Consider the following 9,264-nt stretch of genomic DNA (forward strand, 5'->3'; position numbering starts at 1 on the left):
GCAGAGCCACCCGAACCCCGACCCCCCCACCCCCCCCACCGGGGGAGGGGGGGGGGGAACGCATGTAACAACAACCTCCCTCCGCTCGCGCACGTAACGGAACAGAACAGACACCTTTCCGTGATCCGCCTGCGCAGGGGGTGAGAAAAGAAGCGAAAACGTGGGCAGCCAAAGCGGAGAGAACCCACCGGCAGCCACGCTCGCTTCTTTCTCGGGCGCAGGGGACCACGTTCCTGGCCAGGCCAGGAGCGGAGCCGAAACGAACCGAAACGAACCGAAGCGGGGGAGGAGAAGCTTGTGCACGGAGAACGGGCACTCAACCGCAGCGAACCCACCGACCGGATCTCACCGAGACAGCGACCGGGAACCGTCTGCTTTTAGGAAGACGGAGGCCAGGGGGCACCCCCCCACCTACGAACCTCCAACCGCGGTCCCGCCTGAGAAGGCAGGTCCGACAGATAGGAATAGCGACCCTCAGACAGGCGTAGCCCCGGGATGGACCCGGGGCCGCAATGTGCGTTCGAAATGTCGATGATCAATGTGTCCTGCAATTCACATTAGTTCTCGCAGCTGGCTGCGTTCTTCATCGACGCACGAGCCAAGTGATCCACCGCTAAGAGTTGTACTCTTTTATTTCAGGCTCAGTTTAGGTCTTTCACCACGACTACAAAGACAGGTTTAAAAGGTTTCACCAACCGGTCAGGCGCCCCCGTCTGCGAGTGTTGAAACGGGCGCGGGGTTGCGCTTTGCCCACACGCCCCACGTGGCAGACGAGTCAGTCTTTGAACCGCGGCCCTCCGCGCCCGCCCCGTCCGACCCCTCGAAAGGGGTGGAACTCACGTAGCGTGGGCCAAGCCCTAGGTACCTGCCGGGGGTCCCCCTGAGACTCCTTTCTGAGAGAGAGAAGCAGGGGAACCGGCTGCGCCACCCACCACCACCACGCCCCAGGACGCCGGTGGGCGGACGAACACAGGAAGGGCCATGGCCTGCCCCACGAGGAGCAGCGCTCGCAACCCCCCCCGGAAAGTCCGCTCGTCAGCGAGCAAGGGGACGGGGATGAATGACAAGGACAACAAAATAGGAAAACCCCTCGCGGTGGACGGAGGCAGCGGCCGTGCGAGCGAGAGGGAGGGCGCGGGACGGACCCGTACGACCCGCTCGACTCGCAGGCGCTTCTCCTGCCGGCAAGGTGAGGGGAAACCGGCCTTCGCCCGACGAGCGGGGACGCCGAGTTTTTTGAACGACGCGTCTCTCGCGCTGGAACCCAGAGAATACCGGGGCCTGCGGGGGGGGGGTGCTGAAGGACGACGCGGAGGAAGAGGCGGAGGACGAGGAAGGGGTGGGAGGGACTAGGCTCCTCCTTTATGCCTTCTGTCCAGCCTGACCTGCAAGCGACCACGTGTAACAGCAACCCCGAAGACCCTTTCGACCCTGGGCCCCGACGCGGGGGGACGGCGAAGTCGAGGGGGTCGGGAGAGGAGGCACGCCGGACAGCGTTACCCGTTAATGATCCTTTCGCAGGTTCACCTACGAAAACCTTGTTACGACTTTTACTTCCTCTAGATAGTCAAGTTTGATCGACTTCTCGGCGCTCCGCCAAGGCCCGCGAGGAGCCCCGGCGGGGCCGATCCGAGGACCTCACTAAACCATCCGATCGGTAGTAGCGACGGGCGGTGTGTACAAAGGGCAGGGACTTAATCAACGCGAGCTTATGACCCGCGCTTACTGGGAATTCCTCGTTCATGGGGAATAATTGCAATCCCCAGTCCCCATCACGAATGGGGTTCAGCGGATTACCCGCACCTCTCGGTGTAGGGTAGGCACACGCTGATCCAACCATTGTGGCGCGCGTGCAGCCCCGGACATCTAAGGGCATCACAGACCTGTTATTGCTCCATCTCGCGTGGCTGAACGCCACTTGTCCCTCTAAGAAGTTTGACGCCGACCGCGGAGGGCCGCGTAACTATTTAGCATGCCGGAGTCTCGTTCGTTATCGGAATTAACCAGACAAATCGCTCCACCAACTAAGAACGGCCATGCACCACCACCCACAGAATCGAGAAAGAGCTATCAATCTGTCAATCCTTTCCGTGTCCGGGCCGGGTGAGGTTTCCCGTGTTGAGTCAAATTAAGCCGCAGGCTCCACTCCTGGTGGTGCCCTTCCGTCAATTCCTTTAAGTTTCAGCTTTGCAACCATACTCCCCCCGGAACCCACAGACTCGTGGTTTCCCTCACGCTGCCCGGCGGGTCATGGGAATAACGCCGCCGGATCGCGGGTCGGCATAGTTTACGGTCGGAACTACGACGGTATCTGATCGTCTTCGAACCTCCGACTTTCGTTCTTGATTAATGAAAACATTCTTGGCAAATGCTTTCGCTTTCGTCCGTCTTGCGCCGGTCCAAGAATTTCACCTCTAGCGGCGCAATACGAATGCCCCCGGCCGTCCCTCTTAATCATGGCCCTGGTTCAGGAAACCCACAAAATAGAACCGGAGTCCTATTCCATTATTCCTAGCTCAGGTATTCAGGCGAGAAGCGGGCCCGCTTTGAACACTCTAATTTTTTCAAAGTAAACGCTCCGAGCCCCGTCCGGACACCCAGCCAAGGGCATCCGGGGGGCACCGGGAGACAGGGTCTGAGACAGGCGGTGGCACGCCTCGCGGCGGACCGCCAGCCCACTCCCGACATCCAACTACGAGCTTTTTAACTGCAGCAACTTTAATATACGCTATTGGAGCTGGAATTACCGCGGCTGCTGGCACCAGACTTGCCCTCCAATGGGTCCTCACCCATGGGTTTAGGATACGCTCATTCCGATTACAGGGCCTCGAAAGAGACCTGTATCGTTATTTTTCGTCACTACCTCCCCGTGTCGGGAATGGGTAATTTGCGCGCCTGCTGCCTTCCTTGGATGTGGTAGCCGTTTCTCAGGCTCCCTCTCCGGAATCGAACCCTGATTCCCCGTTACCCGTGGTCACCATGGTAGCCGACTATGGTACCATCGAAAGTTGATAGGGCAGACATTCGAATGAGACGTCGCCGCCGCGGAGGGCGCGCGATCGGCCCGAGGTTATCTAGAGTCACCAAAGCGGCCGGGGGGCCCGAGCCCCCCGGATGGGTTTTGGGTCTGATAAATGCACGCATCCCCCGAAGGGTCAGCGCTCGTTTGCATGTATTAGCTCTAGAATTACCACAGTTATCCGAGTAACGTGTGGAGCGATCAAAGGAACCATAACTGATTTAATGAGCCATTCGCAGTTTCACTGTACCGGCCGTGTGCACTTAGACCTGCATGGCTTAATCTTTGAGACAAGCATATGTTACTGGCAGGATCAACCAGGTAGTTTGCACCGTGGTCTGGGATGAACCACGAGTGACATCCGCCTCCCCTTCCGGGGGCTAGGAAGCAGCGGGTTGTAAGTGCGTGCGCCGTCAGGTCCAGACGCCATACAGGGCTACCCAGGACAGCTTCCGCGGCCAGTGTAAACGTGCTCGCGCACCGCCCTCTGGCCTTCGGACGCCGACCTCTCACCTTGATGCAAAGCTGTCCCATCCGGTCATGCCCGCACCGTACCCCGTCCACCTCCTCCGGAGGTGCGGACGGCCGACTCCAGGTGCTTTCGGCGTTCCCTCTCTTCACGCCGTTTTGATTTTCGTGGGCCGCTGGTGGGGGGACAAGGGAAAGACCTCGTCGAATTCCCTCCCCCCTAGCCTCGCTCAACCTACGTTTCGTGATGTAACCAAGAAGAGTGATTCGTGGGCCCAGGTAGGTTTGAAGAGGAGGCCAACAAAGCAGGGCACTCCCTTCCTCCCAAACCACAGACACCAGTATAGGACAACTGAGTAGACAGACTGGCCGTCTGAGTCTCCCCCAGAGAGTTCTGGGATGGGTTACAAATAACCCCCACCCCCCATCAGAGGCTTGACCCGCTAGAACCAGGGAGGATCTGTCAAAACCGCTCTCCACATCAGAAGTTCTGGATCAGCCGGGGCTGGTCGGCAGACGTCCACCTAAGGCCGTGGCCTAACCCCGTGTGGGGGGATAGCGCTCGCACCCGTACACGTGGACACCCGCTCGTCAAATGGCTGGCTCCTCACTTACCGTAGGGGGAATGGTTTGCCTACCCCTGGCGGGTCTGGTACTCCACTCTACCAAACAAGGAAGCAACACACCAATAGACCCCTGCAACACCGGGCAGCTTTGGGCAGTGTCACTACACTCCTCCTTGTTCTTCACGTTCCTTCCGTGGTGATTTTTTTTTTTTTTTCGTGGCCATTGCCGTGCATGGCTTCCCCATCGCTTTGCATGCTCTCCATTGCCTCGTGCTGCTTCACCATTGGTCTCACCTGGAGACCGAAGCCGCTCTCCCAGTAACCCGATGGTACCTGGCCAGAAAACCCCGTGCCCGATTTCATCTAGGACAAGGGCCAAACCACAGACCGTGCCCGTCCAGGGTCAACCCCTGGTCGGACAGGCCTGGTGGGTCGATACCATGGATGTGGCAGGCCGACGAGAATCCACTGGTACATTTACAAACACGCCCACCCTGGTGGCATGGCTGTACGACCCATCGTCGAAGCACGCTGCGGCGGACTGAGCCATTGGATCCAGTTGCCTGGGCGTACACTCAGCCCAACAGACGCACTCGGGTCGGGGAGAGCAAAGCAGACTGTGTGCCTGGATGTGCCCACTTCCATAGGGGAATCGGCATGATGGTTCACTTAACCCGAGGAGGGCTCCCCTCGCGGGATAAGCACCCCCCTCGGGGGATGGGGGGGGGGGGGGCATCCAGAGCACACCACTTTCCGGTAGGGGACAGGCGTTTGATCATGTGTCCGAGGGAGAGCTCCCCTTGCCGGCCGAACACCCCTCGGACTCCCCTTGGGCTTCCAGAGAACGCCACTGGATGAATTTAGTGCTTGGACCCCATTGATTCTCTTTGCTCTCCCATATACCCGACGGGACCTATTTGCAAAACCCCGTGCCAACCAGACCTCCAGGAAGGGGGCTGGCGGCTAACCATGCCCAGCAGGGTGCACCCTGGTCGGACACTTTGGGAGGGTCGAGAGCCTGGAAGTGCCACCCGGGGGAGTAATTCTGATTTCCGTTTTAATGCACTCAGGGACAGCCCGAGGACCTCTGTAGTGCACCTGAGGCGGACTGAGCCGTCGGGTCCAGGGGTCTGGAGTTCGGAACCTCCAGGGTTCACCTGGCTGTTCTCTTAGCCCGGCAGGGTGCACCCTGGTCGGACACTTTGGGAGGGTCGAGAGCCTGGATGTGCCACCCCGACGAGTAATGAGTTTTCCCTTCGTATCTCTTCCGGACCAGGTCCGATTCGCACGAAACTCGCTGGGCATGGCCAGGAGCGCCCCCTGCTGCCCACGCCACCGTCCCCGCGCTTCTACTCCCGAGGGCCGAGGAGACAGCGAAGCGTGGGTCGGGTCGCCTGCTTCCAGGGTCTCCCTGGTACTCTCCAGTCTCCCGAGTCCATCGGGTCCGACCTCGTATTTTTAGCCCAGACGGGGAATGAGAAAGGGGCCCCCGACCGCCCGAGGGCGGGCGCTCGCTTCTCAGCCTAGGAACGTCCGATTCCCACGAAACTTTTACGCCAGACGTTCCTGGCAGCGAGCGCGTTCAAAGGTGACCCGCGCTGCTTCTCTCCTCCCAAGGGCCGAAGAGATATTCGTCTTCAAACCCGACCGGCCCTGTGTTTGCCGCCCCGGCGGTTTTAAAAAATCATAGCGTAAAAACGGTGGGTGCGCTTCGCCTGCCGCTTGGACAGCGTTAAACGGCAGCCCCGGCTCTTTCCAAAGGGCCCTCAACCGACTTTCTGCTCCCAAGGAGCCCAGAGATATGAAACCGAAAAATCAAAACCCCGTGCCAACCAGACCTCCAGGAAGGGGGCTGGCGGCTAACCATGCCCGGCAGGGTGCACCCTGGTCGGACGCTTTGGGAGGGTCGAGAGCCTGGATGTGCCACCCCGACGAGTAATGAGTTTTCCCTTCGTATCTCTTCCGGACCAGGTCCGATTCGCACGAAACTCGCTGGGCATGGCCAGGAGCGCCCCCTGCTGCCCACGCCACCGTCCCCGCGCTTCTACTCCCGAGGGCCGAGGAGACAGCGAAGCGTGGGTCGGGTCGCCTGCTTCCAGGGTCTCCCTGGTACTCTCCAGTCTCCCGAGTCCATCGGGTCCGACCTCGTATTTTTAGCCCAGACGGGGAATGAGAAAGGGGCCCCCGACCGCCCGAGGGCGGGCGCTCGCTTCTCAGCCTAGGAACGTCCGATTCCCACGAAACTTTTACGCCAGACGTTCCTGGCAGCGAGCGCGTTCAAAGGTGACCCGCGCTGCTTCTCTCCTCCCAAGGGCCGAAGAGATATTCGTCTTCAAACCCGACCGGCCCTGTGTTTGCCGCCCCGGCGGTTTTAAAAAATCATAGCGTAAAAACGGTGGGTGCGCTTCGCCTGCCGCTTGGACAGCGTTAAACGGCAGCCCCGGCTCTTTCCAAAGGGCCCTCAACCGACTTTCTGCTCCCAAGGAGCCCAGAGATATGAAACCGATAAATCAAAACCCCGTGCCAACCAGACCTCCAGGAAGGGGGCTGGCGGCTAACCATGCCCGGCAGGGTGCACCCTGGTCGGACGCTTTGGGAGGGTCGAGAGCCTGGATGTGCCACCCCGACGAGTAATGAGTTTTCCCTTCGTATCTCTTCCGGACCAGGTCCGATTCGCACGAAACTCGCTGGGCATGGCCAGGAGCGCCCCCTGCTGCCCACGCCACCGTCCCCGCGCTTCTACTCCCGAGGGCCGAGGAGACAGCGAAGCGTGGGTCGGGTCGCCTGCTTCCAGGGTCTCCCTGGTACTCTCCAGTCTCCCGAGTCCATCGGGTCCGACCTCGTATTTTTAGCCCAGACGGGGAATGAGAAAGGGGCCCCCGACCGCCCGAGGGCGGGCGCTCGCTTCTCAGCCTAGGAACGTCCGATTCCCACGAAACTTTTACGCCAGACGTTCCTGGCAGCGAGCGCGTTCAAAGGTGACCCGCGCTGCTTCTCTCCTCCCAAGGGCCGAAGAGATATTCGTCTTCAAACCCGACCGGCCCTGTGTTTGCCGCCCCGGCGGTTTTAAAAAATCATAGCGTAAAAACGGTGGGTGCGCTTCGCCTGCCGCTTGGACAGCGTTAAACGGCAGCCCCGGCTCTTTCCAAAGGGCCCTCAACCGACTTTCTGCTCCCAAGGAGCCCAGAGATATGAAACCGATAAATCAAAACCCCGTGCCAACCAGACCTCCAGGAAGGGGGCTGGCGGCTAACCATGCCCGGCAGGGTGCACCCTGGTCGGACGCTTTGGGAGGGTCGAGAGCCTGGATGTGCCACCCCGACGAGTAATGAGTTTTCCCTTCGTATCTCTTCCGGACCAGGTCCGATTCGCACGAAACTCGCTGGGCATGGCCAGGAGCGCCCCCTGCTGCCCAGGCCTGGCTCTGGGCCTGGGCACACTTCATTCACTTTGTACCTTTAAATCATACTACTACTACTACTACTACCACCAGAATTCCAGGGCCAAGAGGTCACACAGTCATACACAGCAAAGTAGCTCTGGGCCTGGGCACACTTCAAGAAGTTTGTCCCTTTATATAAGCCTAGAAATAGACTTCCAGGCCCAAGAGTTCAAACACATTCATGCCCAGCAAAGTAGCTCTGGGCCTGGGCACACTTCAATCACTTTGTGCCTTTAAATCATACTACTACTACCAGACTTCCAGGCCCAAGAGGTCAAACACAGTCATGCCCAGCAAAGTAGCTCTGGGCCTGGGCACACTTCATTCACTTTGTGCCTTTAAATCATACTACTACTACCACCAGAATTCCAGGGCCAAGAGGTCACACAGTCATACACAGCAAAGTAGCTCTGGGCCTGGGCACACTTCAAGAAGTTTGACCCTTTATATAAGCCTAGAAATAGACTTCCAGAGCCAAGAGGTCAAACACAGTCATGCACAGCAAAGTAGCTCTGGGCCTGGGCACACTTCAAGCACTTTGTGCCTTTAAATCATACTACTACTACTACTACTACTACTACTACTACTACTACTACCAGACTTCCAGGCCCAAGAGTTCAAACACATTCATGCCCAGCAAAGTAGCTCTGGGCCTGGGCACACTTCATTCACTTTGTGCCTTTAAATCATACTACTACTACCACCAGACTTCCAGGGCCAAGAGGTCAACCACAGTCATGCACAGCAAAGTAGCTCTGGGCCTGGGCACACTTCAAGATGTTTGACCCTTTATATAAGCCTAGAAATAGACTTCCAGGCCCAAGAGTTCAAACACATTCATGCCCAGCAAAGTAGCTCTGGGCCTGGGCACACTTCAATCACTTTGTGCCTTTAAATCATACTACTACTACCACCAGACTTCCAGGCCCAAGAGTTCAAACACATTCATGCCCAGCAAAGTAGCTCTGGGCCTGGGCACACTTCAATCACTTTGTGCCTTTAAATCATACTACTACTACCACCAGACTTCCAGGCCCAAGAGGTCAAACACAGTCATGCCCAGCAAAGTAGCTCTGGGCCTGGGCACACTTCAATCACTTTGTGCCTTTAAATCATACTACTACTACCAGACTTCCAGGCCCAAGAGTTCAAACACATTCATGCCCAGCAAAGTAGCTCTGGGCCTGGGCACACTTCATTCACTTTGTGCCTTTAAATCATACTACTACTACCACCAGACTTCCAGGGCCAAGAGGTCAACCACAGTCATGCACAGCAAAGTAGCTCTGGGCCTGGGCACACTTCAAGATGTTTGACCCTTTATATAAGCCTAGAAATAGACTTCCAGGCCCAAGAGTTCAAACACATTCATGCCCAGCAAAGTAGCTCTGGGCCTGGGCACACTTCAATCACTTTGTGCCTTTAAATCATACTACTACTACCACCAGACTTCCAGGCCCAAGAGGTCAAACACAGTCATGCCCAGCAAAGTAGCTCTGGGCCTGGGCACACTTCAATCACTTTGTGCCTTTAAATCATACTACTACTACCAGACTTCCAGGCCCAAGAGTTCAAACACATTCATGCCCAGCAAAGTAGCTCTGGGCCTGGGCACACTTCAAGATGTTTGACCCTGTATATAAGCCTAGAAATAGACTTCCAGAGCCAAGAGGTCAAACACAGTCATGCCCAGCAAAGTAGCTCTGGGCCTGGGCACACTTCATTCACTTTGTGCCTTTAAATCATACTACTACTACCAGACTTCCAGG

General features: G+C 57.7%; 2 non-coding genes across 2 annotated transcripts; both read right to left on the reverse strand.

Annotated features, from left to right (window-relative positions):
* Positions 1–468: 468 nt before the first annotated feature.
* On the reverse strand, positions 469–622 carry LOC145654673 (5.8S ribosomal RNA). The gene has a single exon (XR_014120879.1). It is a non-coding gene; the product is annotated as a 5.8S ribosomal RNA (ribosomal RNA).
* An 882-nt stretch (positions 623–1,504) lies between these two features.
* On the reverse strand, positions 1,505–3,343 carry LOC145654670 (18S ribosomal RNA). Its single transcript, XR_014120876.1, has one exon. It is a non-coding gene; the product is annotated as an 18S ribosomal RNA (ribosomal RNA).
* Between the last annotated feature and the right edge of the window lie 5,921 nt (positions 3,344–9,264).

The sequence above is a fragment of the Electrophorus electricus genome, unplaced genomic scaffold, assembly GCF_041902795.1.
Source record: "Electrophorus electricus isolate QZ-2024a unplaced genomic scaffold, ASM4190279v1 Scaffold144, whole genome shotgun sequence".
Lineage (NCBI taxonomy): Eukaryota > Metazoa > Chordata > Actinopteri > Gymnotiformes > Gymnotidae > Electrophorus > Electrophorus electricus.